The sequence below is a fragment of the Pogona vitticeps genome, chromosome 3, assembly GCF_051106095.1.
Source record: "Pogona vitticeps strain Pit_001003342236 chromosome 3, PviZW2.1, whole genome shotgun sequence".
Classification (NCBI taxonomy): Eukaryota; Metazoa; Chordata; class Lepidosauria; order Squamata; family Agamidae; genus Pogona; species Pogona vitticeps.
Genome location: NC_135785.1, coordinates 170,518,126 through 170,529,737, shown reverse-complemented (window position 1 = coordinate 170,529,737; position 11,612 = coordinate 170,518,126). Strand labels below are relative to the sequence as shown.

General features: G+C 38.8%; 2 long non-coding RNA genes across 2 annotated transcripts; one reads left to right on the top strand and one right to left on the bottom strand.

The window, feature by feature from the left end:
* Positions 1-1,128: 1,128 nt before the first annotated feature.
* On the top strand, positions 1,129-3,937 carry LOC140705440 (uncharacterized). Its single transcript, XR_012084825.2, has 2 exons — positions 1,129-1,242; positions 3,546-3,937. It is a non-coding gene; the product is annotated as an uncharacterized LOC140705440 (long non-coding RNA).
* Positions 3,938-5,540: 1,603 nt separating this feature from the next.
* On the bottom strand, positions 5,541-11,388 carry LOC144588501 (uncharacterized). Its single transcript, XR_013544116.1, has 3 exons — positions 11,183-11,388; positions 8,105-8,274; positions 5,541-7,891 (listed from the first exon to the last, which is right to left on the bottom strand). It is a non-coding gene; the product is annotated as an uncharacterized LOC144588501 (long non-coding RNA).
* Between the last annotated feature and the right edge of the window lie 224 nt (positions 11,389-11,612).

Sequence of the window (11,612 nt, the reverse complement as noted above, 5' to 3'; positions counted from 1 at the left end):
TGCCTGGAGAGCCACACACTCTTCCCTTTCCTAGATCTCGTATTTGATCTTCATCACTAACACAATGCAATCCATACATGTGTAGCCTGCTTCCCAGCCTTCTCTCCATTTGAAGGGGGGAAAGTAACAACTGGAAAGAAAGTGTTTGCATGTTGCACCCATTCACATGGTCCTCCATGACTACACTTACCACATGACTCAGCCCATTCCTGAACAAAGGCTGCATGCCAGTGCCTTATATATCCAGATCAATTATTGCTGGCCTTTTAAGTGTGCCAGTGAGTGAAAATTTGGACTTGGTTCTCTTTGATTCTAGAGTAACCCTGGAAAAAAAATTCAGAAATTTTCTGAAGGCAGAGGTTTCTAAATAACTTCAAAATATATGAAGGAACTCTCCTCCACATCATTCACCACCGTGACATTTTTCCTTGATAACCGCATGACAGCAGCAATAATCAACCTGCTGTGGTAAATAAATAAATATAAAGGTTTAAATAACTGGTTCTGGACAGGTGCTGTGGCTAGATGTATTGTAATGCTGGTCCCAATGAGCTAAAGAACAAACAATACGAGCAAAGTCTCTCTTTTTTTGTTGTATTTCAAATTGCTTTAGGTGGTGAAAGACAGATTAGCACATTTTTATTTTGCTCTCCAGTAATCCAGATTGCGAATTCAAAAATGTGCTTTGATGAGCCCAAACTTTAGTGGTACTATCAGAATGGAGGCTATAAAACAGATGTGGAGTTGCTTCTGGTTTCAGCCACTAGACTAGCTCATGTTTCAATTAAAACAAAATCATTACATTCTTTAGTTCATGCAGTTTTTGATAGAATGGTACAATTATATGTTAATTTTGCTAAGATCAACTTTATTTATCTACAGGAAGCCATTCTAAGGATTGTTGTATATTTTCTTTGCTTCTGAAATGCTATCACGTTTAATTGCCTGATCTTATTTGGGTTGCAATCATACTCATTAATTAGCAGGAAGGTGAGGGACAGCATCATATCTAACTATCTGTTATGGCTGCTTTAATGAGGAAAATACCTGCCATCATTTTAAAGGCATCCTGTATACTTCACAAATGCAGCTTGCTGTAGCATTCTCATTTAGACTGTGAACATCAAAGGAAATTGATGTCAGGTGTGAACAGAAGCTGTTGCATATTTCTATTGGAGAAGCTGAATGGTATGTCTGGCTGAGAGAGATGAAGGGCAGCTCAAAACATTAACAAAACTACAGGTAATTAGTGTAAACTTTCAAGGGTAAGGTATGCTTGAGGAATAAAAATGTTGTTTATAGCTATTCCCCATTGTGCGGCTATAGCTAAGGGTCTGTCAATGTTTTCATTTATAAAACCCTATTTTTATGAGATTGTGAATTAATAATAAAAAATTGCTTGGGGCTAACCTTTGACAATTTGAGGGGGAAAATGTTTTGTTTTTGTTTTCCTGCATTCTAGGACTATATGAATATCTGGCATATACGTGTTCCGAGTGTATGACTTTTTCTAGCACACCCCCTCCCCGCCCCATTTTTCTTGCTCTGCTTAAGTACCTGGCACATTTTTCTTACCATCCTTTGTGCCGGCCATACTAATAATCTATATAAACACAATATGGTGGACAATTAAAACAACAACAATGCATACTAGGAAAAACACAAAAAGGCCAAGAATAATAATTTTTTAAAAAAATCAATGGAGCATTCTTTATATCCTGTTGCCCCAGAGAATGAATTCTGCCTCTGGAAATCTGTTTTCATACATGTATCTTTTATTCCAAGTAAACTTGAACTATAGTTTCTATGAAGAGATTTTTCTGAGGAATTGTTCAAATATTCCCCTTTCTCAGTCTTCCCACTCTAGAAAAATAGGACCATTTTGCAGACAGGATCCCTCCCCTGATTCCTTTCCCATATGTAGGGTGGAGACTTTCAACAGCCATTACTAAAATGTGTGTTATCCACTATGAAACTCCATGGTATAGCCTTTAAATAACTTTACATTACAAGTACCAGAAAGTGAAGCAGTAATTTCACACCCCTTTAATGTGCAGAGAGATCTATGAATTTTGGAAATCAGTTTCTATTTGTCTATTTGTTTTGTTTTGTTTTTTCAATTCATACCCCACCTTTATTCCCAAGAGGAGCCAAGTTCCTGGTGTGCTGTGAGACTCACTCAGTGGCCACGGCCTTGTCACTCTCTCAACCCAATATATTTTACAGGGTCAGGTCCATCGGCAGACCTGAGGTTTGGAGCGGAAAAGAGGATATACAGTGGACCCTTGACTTACAGACTGCTTGACTTACAGACTTTTTGAGTTACAGACTTTTCTGGCCGCAAAATTTAGGTTTGACTTGCAGCCTGAGAATTGACTTACAGACCAGAAAAAAACCAAAATGGAACAAAAACGGCCTGTTACGGGATCAATCGTTTTTCAATGCACTGTAGGTCAATGGAGACTTGACTTACAGACTTTTTGACTTGAGAACCACCTTCCAATACGGATTAAGTTCTCAAGTCAAGACCCCACTGTAACTCTGACATCTTTGAATGCATATTGTCTGTAAATATCACCCTTCCTGGAATATTTTTTCATTTTTTTCATTTCCATTCAAAAGTCTTTTTTTTTAAAAAATTAATTGTTGTACAGTTAGGATTGCATTATCTAAAATGTTTTATCTCAATTGGTTTGATAGACTTTGGTGTTATGTTATTGTTCTATTTAAAGTATGCAGAGAATTTCAGACAGCACAGATCATGCCCGTATACACACATTCACACACATCCTTCTTAGTCCCAGCGCCTTATCTGAGCAATGCAGATTAACTGGGAGGAACTGTCTTGCCTATTACTAAAAGAGACCTCTTTCTTGGCACTGAACTATCTCAGGGAGCTGAGAGAAGTGTCTCTTCCCATTACTACGGCTCAACCATTCAGGTTTTGTTTTCTCCAGAGCTGAGCCTAACACAACATGGTTAATGAATGACTGGAGGATGTATCTGCCTGTAGCCAATGTTCATCATCATCTTAGAACTGCAGAGCTGGAAGAGGCCCTATAGATCAGTGGTACCCAACCTTGGGCCTCCAGATGTTCTTGGACTACAACTTCCAGAAGCCTTCACCACCGCCTCTGCTGGCCAGGATTTCTGGGAGTTGAAGTCCAAGAACATCTGGAGGCCCAAGGTTGGGAACCACTGCTATAGATCATTGAGTCCAGCTCTGTCAAGGAGGGACAGTGGGGAATCAAACTCCCGACCTCTGGCTCCACAGTCAGATACCTAAACCACTGAGCTATCCAGCAGTTTCTCCATCCCTGCCTTAAAGCAATATATTCTCCCATTTGTTCCAATGAAAATGATAGTGCTGACATCACTCAGGTACTGATTTTTTTTCAATTTCCATGGAAAGCCATTGTTCCGTTGGTGTTAATAACAGTAACAAAGACAATATAAATTAAACAATAAATTAATGTATTATTTTTAAAATAATAATAGCAATAATAGTAATATTTAAATCCCTAGACTTTCTTATTGTCATACAGAGATAGAAGACTGCAAAAACTGCATCATGTTGCTGACATTGGTTTCGGTGTAATTTTAAAATGAACGACGATGAAGACATTTCAAGGACACCACTGATACGGAATAATATTCACCCTATGGGTCAGTCAGCTATTCTGATGCATAACGACTACAACTTCACACAGATAGCTGAGATGAACGCTGAGCTGAGAAAACACAAGGAGGGGTTGCCTATTGTTTAACTTCAGAGAGCAGAAGAGCTCATTGCATAAGCAAGAAAAAGCTTCTCATTCAGGCTTTGCATGGCGTATCACTAATTTGTCAGTCAAACAGAACATTCCAAACACTGCAATTTGTTTCTGCCATGTTAATGTTAATATTTCTGTTATCCAATAAAATGGCTCTGACCTAAGTGTTCCCAGGTCAGCTGAATTCATATGGGTTTCCAATACTACACCCATGTTCATATTAAATCCATACATCCTTCTTATTTTCGACTCAAGAGCAAAACATCCTTTCTTACCTGTCTATTCAAAAATCCTTCAATTTATTGGTACAGTTGAAAGGTGATGATAATAGTATTGAGTACTTACTTCATTAGCTAATATGCCAGTTATTTTAAAACTGCCAGCATAATTTTTGGCTTGGGGGAGGGGGGCGTAGATACAACATGCAATTGAGGGCTTGAAAGGGTTGTTCTAGTTAGAGCAAGAGTGTGTTTGTACTAAATTTCTCTCCAATGTCCTGAGAAGTTCCAGGTTCAGCTGTTTCCTTTGAATGAGTGAGTCCTGAAGACTTCTGGCAATATTAAAGGACTTCCGTTATTTACAAATGCATTGGCAGAGCAGGGGTGGGTGCAAAGACGCAGTCTTACAAACCTTGCTATCTTACATCACACCGTTAGACTGAAGGCCTTCATCCCTTGGATGTGTCCACTTTGGGAGCTCCTGACTGGAAAGTGTATGCATGTGTGTCCAAAGCACAAAAGCAATAGAACTTAAAGTAACAATGCCACCTCTAATTCATTACATTTGAGGGTCATGAAGGGGGGACATGACATAACTTCTGCAAAACACTGCAATTATAGGGTGCAGAGTCCCCATATTTTTTCTGTAATAAATAATATAGCTTTAAAATCTTGGGGATAGTCACTTGAAAGGAGCTGGGTCCATCTTTGGAGAATATTATGATTATATTCAGCAGCAGCCTGTGGTCTAATCATGGTGTGTGTACCTTAGTCTTCAACTAGTGTTTCAGTTTCAGGTGCCCTTCATTTCTGGACTTTGGGACATCCCAGGTTATACTGGTGAGGACACTTACATAGAGTCCTCCTCTTTCATGGAACCATCTTCCAAACTACAAACTACGAAATGTTGTTTGTGGGTTTCTTTAGTTTGCATCATTGGAAACAGCTATGGACTGTGTTACCTAGTGGATAGAATCATGAAAAAACAGAGGTTTCGGGACTATGAAGAAGTGGTACAATAAAATATGTAAATGTATACATTTCATATCATGCTATAGTCAATGGATATATGTATGGGACAGATATATACAAATTGAAAACTACACTCATTTTTTTTAAAGATTCACCTAGAAAAGCAGATGGATTCATTTTGTTTTTAAAAGAGCTGCTTTTTTTATTTTTTTAAAAAAGTCATCAGGGAAACCAATGCAGAAGTAGAAAGAGGAAGGTGTCTGTAGAAATGAATTTGACAAATGGCACACTCCTTGTGATCAGCCAAGTAAAGGCATTTTTCTACTAGTAGCTTTATAGATATGTTGGTGAAAGTAAAGGAGGGAAAGAAAAGAACAAAAAAGCAAAATATTGCAGCACTTTAAAGACTAACAGATACATTACAGTATGAGCTTTCATAGATCAAAATCCATTTCTCCAAACCTTAAAAATATGTTTCACATTGTGCTGCCAACAGCAGAGTGAACCAAATTTCTCCTCTTTCAGACTCTTTTCTGTTCTCAAGACATGCATGTACTAAGAATTTGAGCCAGAAAAGTGGGGCATCCAGTACAGTGGCAAGTATATCCTTCCTGACAGTTCCAGTTAGACAAGTCTCACTGACAACTACAGCATAGGAACATCACAGGTTAACCTTCCCTGACATGGAACTGAGCGTGGTGTTTGGCCAGGGGCATATGCCCCAAGCCAAGGATCTTAATCAGACTTCCGGGCTCCTGTGCAAAGCTCTAATGGATCTGCTGACATAGAATAATGGATGAATTAGGACAAGATCTGCACCAATAAACCTTGTACAGTTTTGTCTTTATTTCTATGCTACACTCAATACTTAAATCTCCCTGCCATGTCCATCTCCAACATCCCCACCATGTAGATGTGAGTCAGACCTTGATTGCAAAGATTGTAATGCAGATCCTGGGAACATGTTCAGCTGAATAATCTTGCTTTATCACATCAGGCAAAAATGAAAGAAAAATTAAAAATAAAGCAAAAACGTTGTGGCTCCTTAAAGACCAACTGCTATATTTTAGTGTGAGCTTTCCTGGACAAGTGCACTTCCTCAGACTTCCTTTATCTTGCTTCCCAGTCATAGGAGATCTGTGTATGTGTCCGCATGGAGAATCCTCCTCAGTCCTTCATATTCCACTGTTTTCCGAGTCCTGGGGGGGGGGATACTGGGAAGGGCTTAAATCAAAACAAGAAGGTTTAAATTGACATATTGAATTTTGACCAACAGAGCAAAACTTTGGAAATCCAGAGCAGAATTTGTAACCATCAATTCAGTTTTATTTCAGAAGGTTATGGTGAGACTAACTTCTAAAGGAGCTTTTAAATACAGTGGTGCCTCGCAAGACGAGCACTTTGTTTAATGAAGAAATCGCATAACGAAGAAGTTTTTGTGATCGCAAAAGCAATCACAAAACGATGTTTCCTATGGGGTTTTTTCGCTTTGCGATGATCGGTTACCTGCTTCGCTAACTGATTAATGCAAAACGAAGATTTTTGCACAGCTGATCGGCGGTTTCAAAATGGCCACCGGGTTAAAAAAAACTGGCCGCCCGCTGTTTTCTGGGACTGATTCCTCACTGCACGGGCAGCAAAAATAGCCGTGCTATGGAGGATCTTTGCTGGACGGTGAGTTTCAAGCCCATAGGAATGCATTTCTATAGGCTTTTTAAAATCACTTTACGATGTTTCCATTCTACACTAATTTCGCTGGAACGAATTAACATCGTAATGCGAGGCACCACTGTACTAATACACTTCAAGGTCGAAGGGGATTTCCCAGATATTGACCAAATATACAGAGCCAACTTAAAATCTGTGACCAAGAATAGAAAACCCAGAGACATTTTAGTTAAATTTACACAGAAGAAAATAAGATTTCCTCCTGAACAAATTGAAATATTCTTAGGTGATGAAGGATGTAAAGAATGCTCATTGAATTCTTCCGTCTTGGCTGTTTGGGTTTTCCTCATTCAATGAAATACTTCAGTATGAATTTTTCAGGTCCCACAAAATTTCACTCCTCCAGCATGAGAGTGAGGCAAGGAACACTATTTCTTCTTGTCCATATCTCCGTAATTTGTATGAACTGCCTCCGAACAAAATTGCCGCTGTTTTCCTTTGTGAAGCAAAGCACCAGATACACAGATGCACAAACGTAGGAAAAGAAAACACAAGCACAAAAGGACTAGAAGATTTTTTTTTAAATGATGCAAACACATCTCCAATTCATCTACTCCATACATTCCTTAACATTTCATGCAACAAAGCAGCAGCTATTATTATTTTTCATAGTTTTGGTCATTTATGTTAAAAGTGCTGATTTGTGTTAAACCAGTATCATAGCAATTTTGCTTAATTTGTGCAGAAATCAATCTTGTTGGTTTTTTGTTTTTGTTTTGAGAGTGGTATATAATACTTCACTCTCTTGCCACATAAGGTTGATAATCTTCTAGTTCTTCATCTGCTCATGGAATGATGCTGCAAGCATGGATTTATATTCCTACTAGTAATGCCTTCAACTGGGTACCTAGTGTGCTATAGTGCTGTGGTCCCCAACCTTGGGCCCCCATATGTTCTTGGATTACAACTCCCAGAAACCTTCACCACCATCTCTGCTGGCCAGGATTTCTGGGAGTTGAAGTCCAAGAACATCTGGAGGCCCAAGGTCGGGGACCGTTGCTATAGTCGAGTGATGGACTAAGACTCCAGCGACCAAGGTTCCAAACCTTGCTCAACCATGAAAACCCACTGGGGGTGTGGAACTAGCAAAACCCCTCCTTAAATATCTTACTTACCTTGAAAGCCTTATTAGGGCCGCTATTAGCTCGAACCTGACAACACGTGATTAACTAATGCCTGCAACTGGCAAACAACTTCTTCCTGTAAATAAAAAAAAATTGCATGACTTTCTGTTCTTGTCTAATTAACAAAAAGGGTATTTCATAATTATCACTCTGTTCTGACAGGCTAAATGGGTTGGTGGAGAAATAGGAATGCATGTACGTCCTTCCCTTATATCCCTCCCCTGTCAGAAATCAGTACCCTTCGGCTTAAAGATCTGCAATGGAGATGTTGGAGAGTTCACAAACTCACATTCTGCCCATAGTTTGTATGATTGGGAGGGACTTTTATTAGTTCCTTCCAGCCTTTGAATCCAAAGAGAACACTGCTTGTCTGCTGAAAACTCTTTCCCTCTCTTTCTTAGACTGGTGTCAGTTGTTTGTTTGCTGTTGATCAGTTCAGTTGGTTGCTAAGTATATATGCTGTAAAGAAAGCAGAATACAGAAGCCTGTAATTACATATAACTATAAGTAAAAAAAATGGTTTTTTATTCTTTCTCCTACAAATGTCTCAGAGTGAGTTACTGAGATTCTAAGTGCCAGTGACTAAGAAAGGGGAGGACTCTGGGTAACTTGTAGCTGTTCTCCTCTGTGGATCTCTGTACTTATACTGTATAGCAAAAGGAATTTCATCAGAAATTCAAAACTTTGCAACAGGTCATGGGACTAGAGAAACAGTCGGGTAGGTAAAAAATATTTTTCAGGCTTTGTTGTTTTTCAAAGTGTTGAAACCACATGGATGGTTGCCCTGCCCTTTACTAGCAAATTTGGAAGTTAGAAATATGTCAAATAATACATTTTAATTTAGTTTTGACACCAAAATTATCCCTTTTAAATATTTTTACATTTTTTACAAATGAAAAAAGACTGTTCTCCATAAAGATTTCCCCCCTTCTTCTTACTAATAGCAACTAGAACGGAAACAGCCAAAAGATGGAAGACTAATGCAACATTATCTATTAACGATTGGTATGAAAGGATTTGGAGGATAGCACTTGCTGAAAAGTTGACACATAAAATAAGAATAAGTGGGAACCCAACATACACTGACTGGATGGCTTTTATTCAGTTTGAAGACAGCAGTACCAATTCAAGGGCAAAACCAACTGCTTGGATACTTGACAAGGTTAAGAATGTAGAAATAAAATTTGATATTGAAATTTAAATAATAACACTGGCGAGTGAAGTTTTGGAGTTTTAAAGTTAAATTTCTGTGAAAGTGTGCCCCCCCAATAGATTTATGGCAATACTGAGACTTTTCATATGTGTAGTACTATCTATACTTGCAAATAATTTTTTTTTATTTTAAATAACATTTACTTTATATTTAATTCATATCTTGAAATATTTAACTTTAACTATCAAAGAGATGCTGGAAGCACTTGAGAGATCCTATGGTTTACTCCAAGTCACATTGTATCAGGACAATGCATGCGCTTATCCATACCAAGCTTTTAGCCCTCTGCACATTTCCAGGCCAAATGTCTGAATAGATTTAGCTTCATGTTTCCTGCATTTCAATTCCACTCTTCCAGATACAGAACTGTGAGTCAGGAGGCTCAAACTAGCATATAGATATGATCTATGGATCATTGACAACATAAATTGGCTTGAAAGAAAGGCCCGCATCTGATTGTGTTTAGATTTAGATTGATCAACCCTTCCCCTTTAAGGGTAGCTCAATCTGGCCCAGTTGCAGAGCATGCATGGGGTGGTGGAGACACTCTTGTTTAGCCAGGAGAAAGCACCCTCCAGCAGCCTCAGTCTTGTGGCTGAAGATTCTCCAAGTGAGACTAAAGGGAGAACAAGGGAAACAGAAAGAGGCAAAGGAAGAAAACAGAATGGCACAGACAGAAGGAGAGAGATGTAAAAAGTATTTTTGCTTTCCCTGACTCTCCACGGACGATCTGGGAAAGCAGGCAATTAATAGCTCATCAGGTTTCAAGAAATCATTTGTTGTTGAGATGTGAGAATCATGCCAAATGGCATATTGCTCCTCTCAACAGACCTTTGTAACCTGATCCACCACCAATCCACAATCAAAATGGCCAGTCTGGAGAGACCCTAAGAAATGGATTTGGAGAGACCCATTTTGTCATAGTTAGGGAGGTGTGGATTTGTGAGTGGATATCCAACCATAAACTAATCTGAACTGATCTGGAAGGTGAGTCATGGCAACTGGACTTCTTTCTTACTAGGCTGAAATGTTTCACTACTCTGAAGACTGAAGAAGCTACTGTACTTGGATGAGTAGTGAAATGTTTCAACCTAATAAGAAAAAAGTCCACTTGCCAGACTCAACTTCCACATAACCTCACCTGGATTGAGTGAGAATCTTCGCAGATCAGCTGAACTGAGATATAGATGAGTGGATTGGGTTGAGTTATTTTTGCATATGGAAGAGTGATTATTATGCAGTTAAACTGCTGTACTGCAGCCGAAACTATGCTCATGACCTGGGGTTCAATCCCAGGTAGCGGCTCAAGGTTGACTCAGCCTTCTATCCTTCCGAGGTCGGTAAAATGAGTACCCAGCTCGCTGGGGGGAGGGCAATGTGTAGCCTGCATAAGTAACTTGTAAACCGCCCAGAGAGTGCTTGAAGCGCTATGGGTGGTATATAAGCTGCATGCTTTGCTTTTATTTCTGTTTAAAAGAAATGTTGGATGCATAATCTCAAATACTTAAAAAGAATAAAATGAAGAGAAACAGGATTTCAAAAATAGTCTAGCAAAAGTAGTTAACAGTTAAAATGATAAAATAAAATAAAGGATTTTTCTTACTGCCTTTCAATGGTGGGGGAATAGGAAACTCACCAAAATATTAGCACATTAAGTGCACATAATTTTTTCCAGTGGTCACATTTACTCAGTCAGAATTTTAAAAATTCCACAAGCATGCACGTTCTGAGGGGGAAAAACCCTTTAGGTCAAGTCTTTTTGAAAGAATGCCAAATGTCTTTGTGTCCAGTTATTTATGGTTTCAGATAATTGTACAGAAAATATCAAATTTGCATAGTGTGATTATTGCTGATTATTTATCCAGCAGTCAAAATGTTTCAGTGGTTCCTAGGATGACAGATTGACAAGTACTTAAAACTCATTCATTTTATGAAATTTGCATGTAATTAGGCAATAATGAAGGGGATGTTTGTGGACAGCGGATTATACTACAATATGCTGGAAGGGATTCAACGACTTGACAAAGTGTTAGCACTTATCTTCAGTTTCAACTAAGTCTTGAATGTTTGGTTAAGAATAAATAATAATAAGAAAAATGGAATTGATAGGGAAGAATTAAAAATACATCTGTGGAATGTAACACCTTTTCTTACCATGGCCTTTCAGTCCTTTCTTTCTTGACAAATTATATGTTTCTTTTTTATTTATACCATGTTCAGTGTCACACTCTTCAGTAAACTTTTCAGCAAACATGAGTCAAGTTCTGCTGGGGAAAGCCCATGAAGTACAGTGTCCCTTGCTTTTTTAAGCGATAGTTACGTGATTTATATTTGTATTTATCCGAATATCTATGCAAACAGAATACAGTGGTGCCTCGCTATAGCGAAACATCGCTGAACGGGACAAAAAAAGCCATTGGAACGCATTAAACATCGTTTAATGCGTTCCAAATCGGCCCAAAACTCACCGTTCAGCAATGTTCCCGGGGTCCGGCAGCCATTTTCGCGCCCTCGGTAAGCGAGGGGAGGGCGCGAAAACGCATGCGGCCATTTCAGGCATCCGGCAACAGCCGATCGCCCAAGG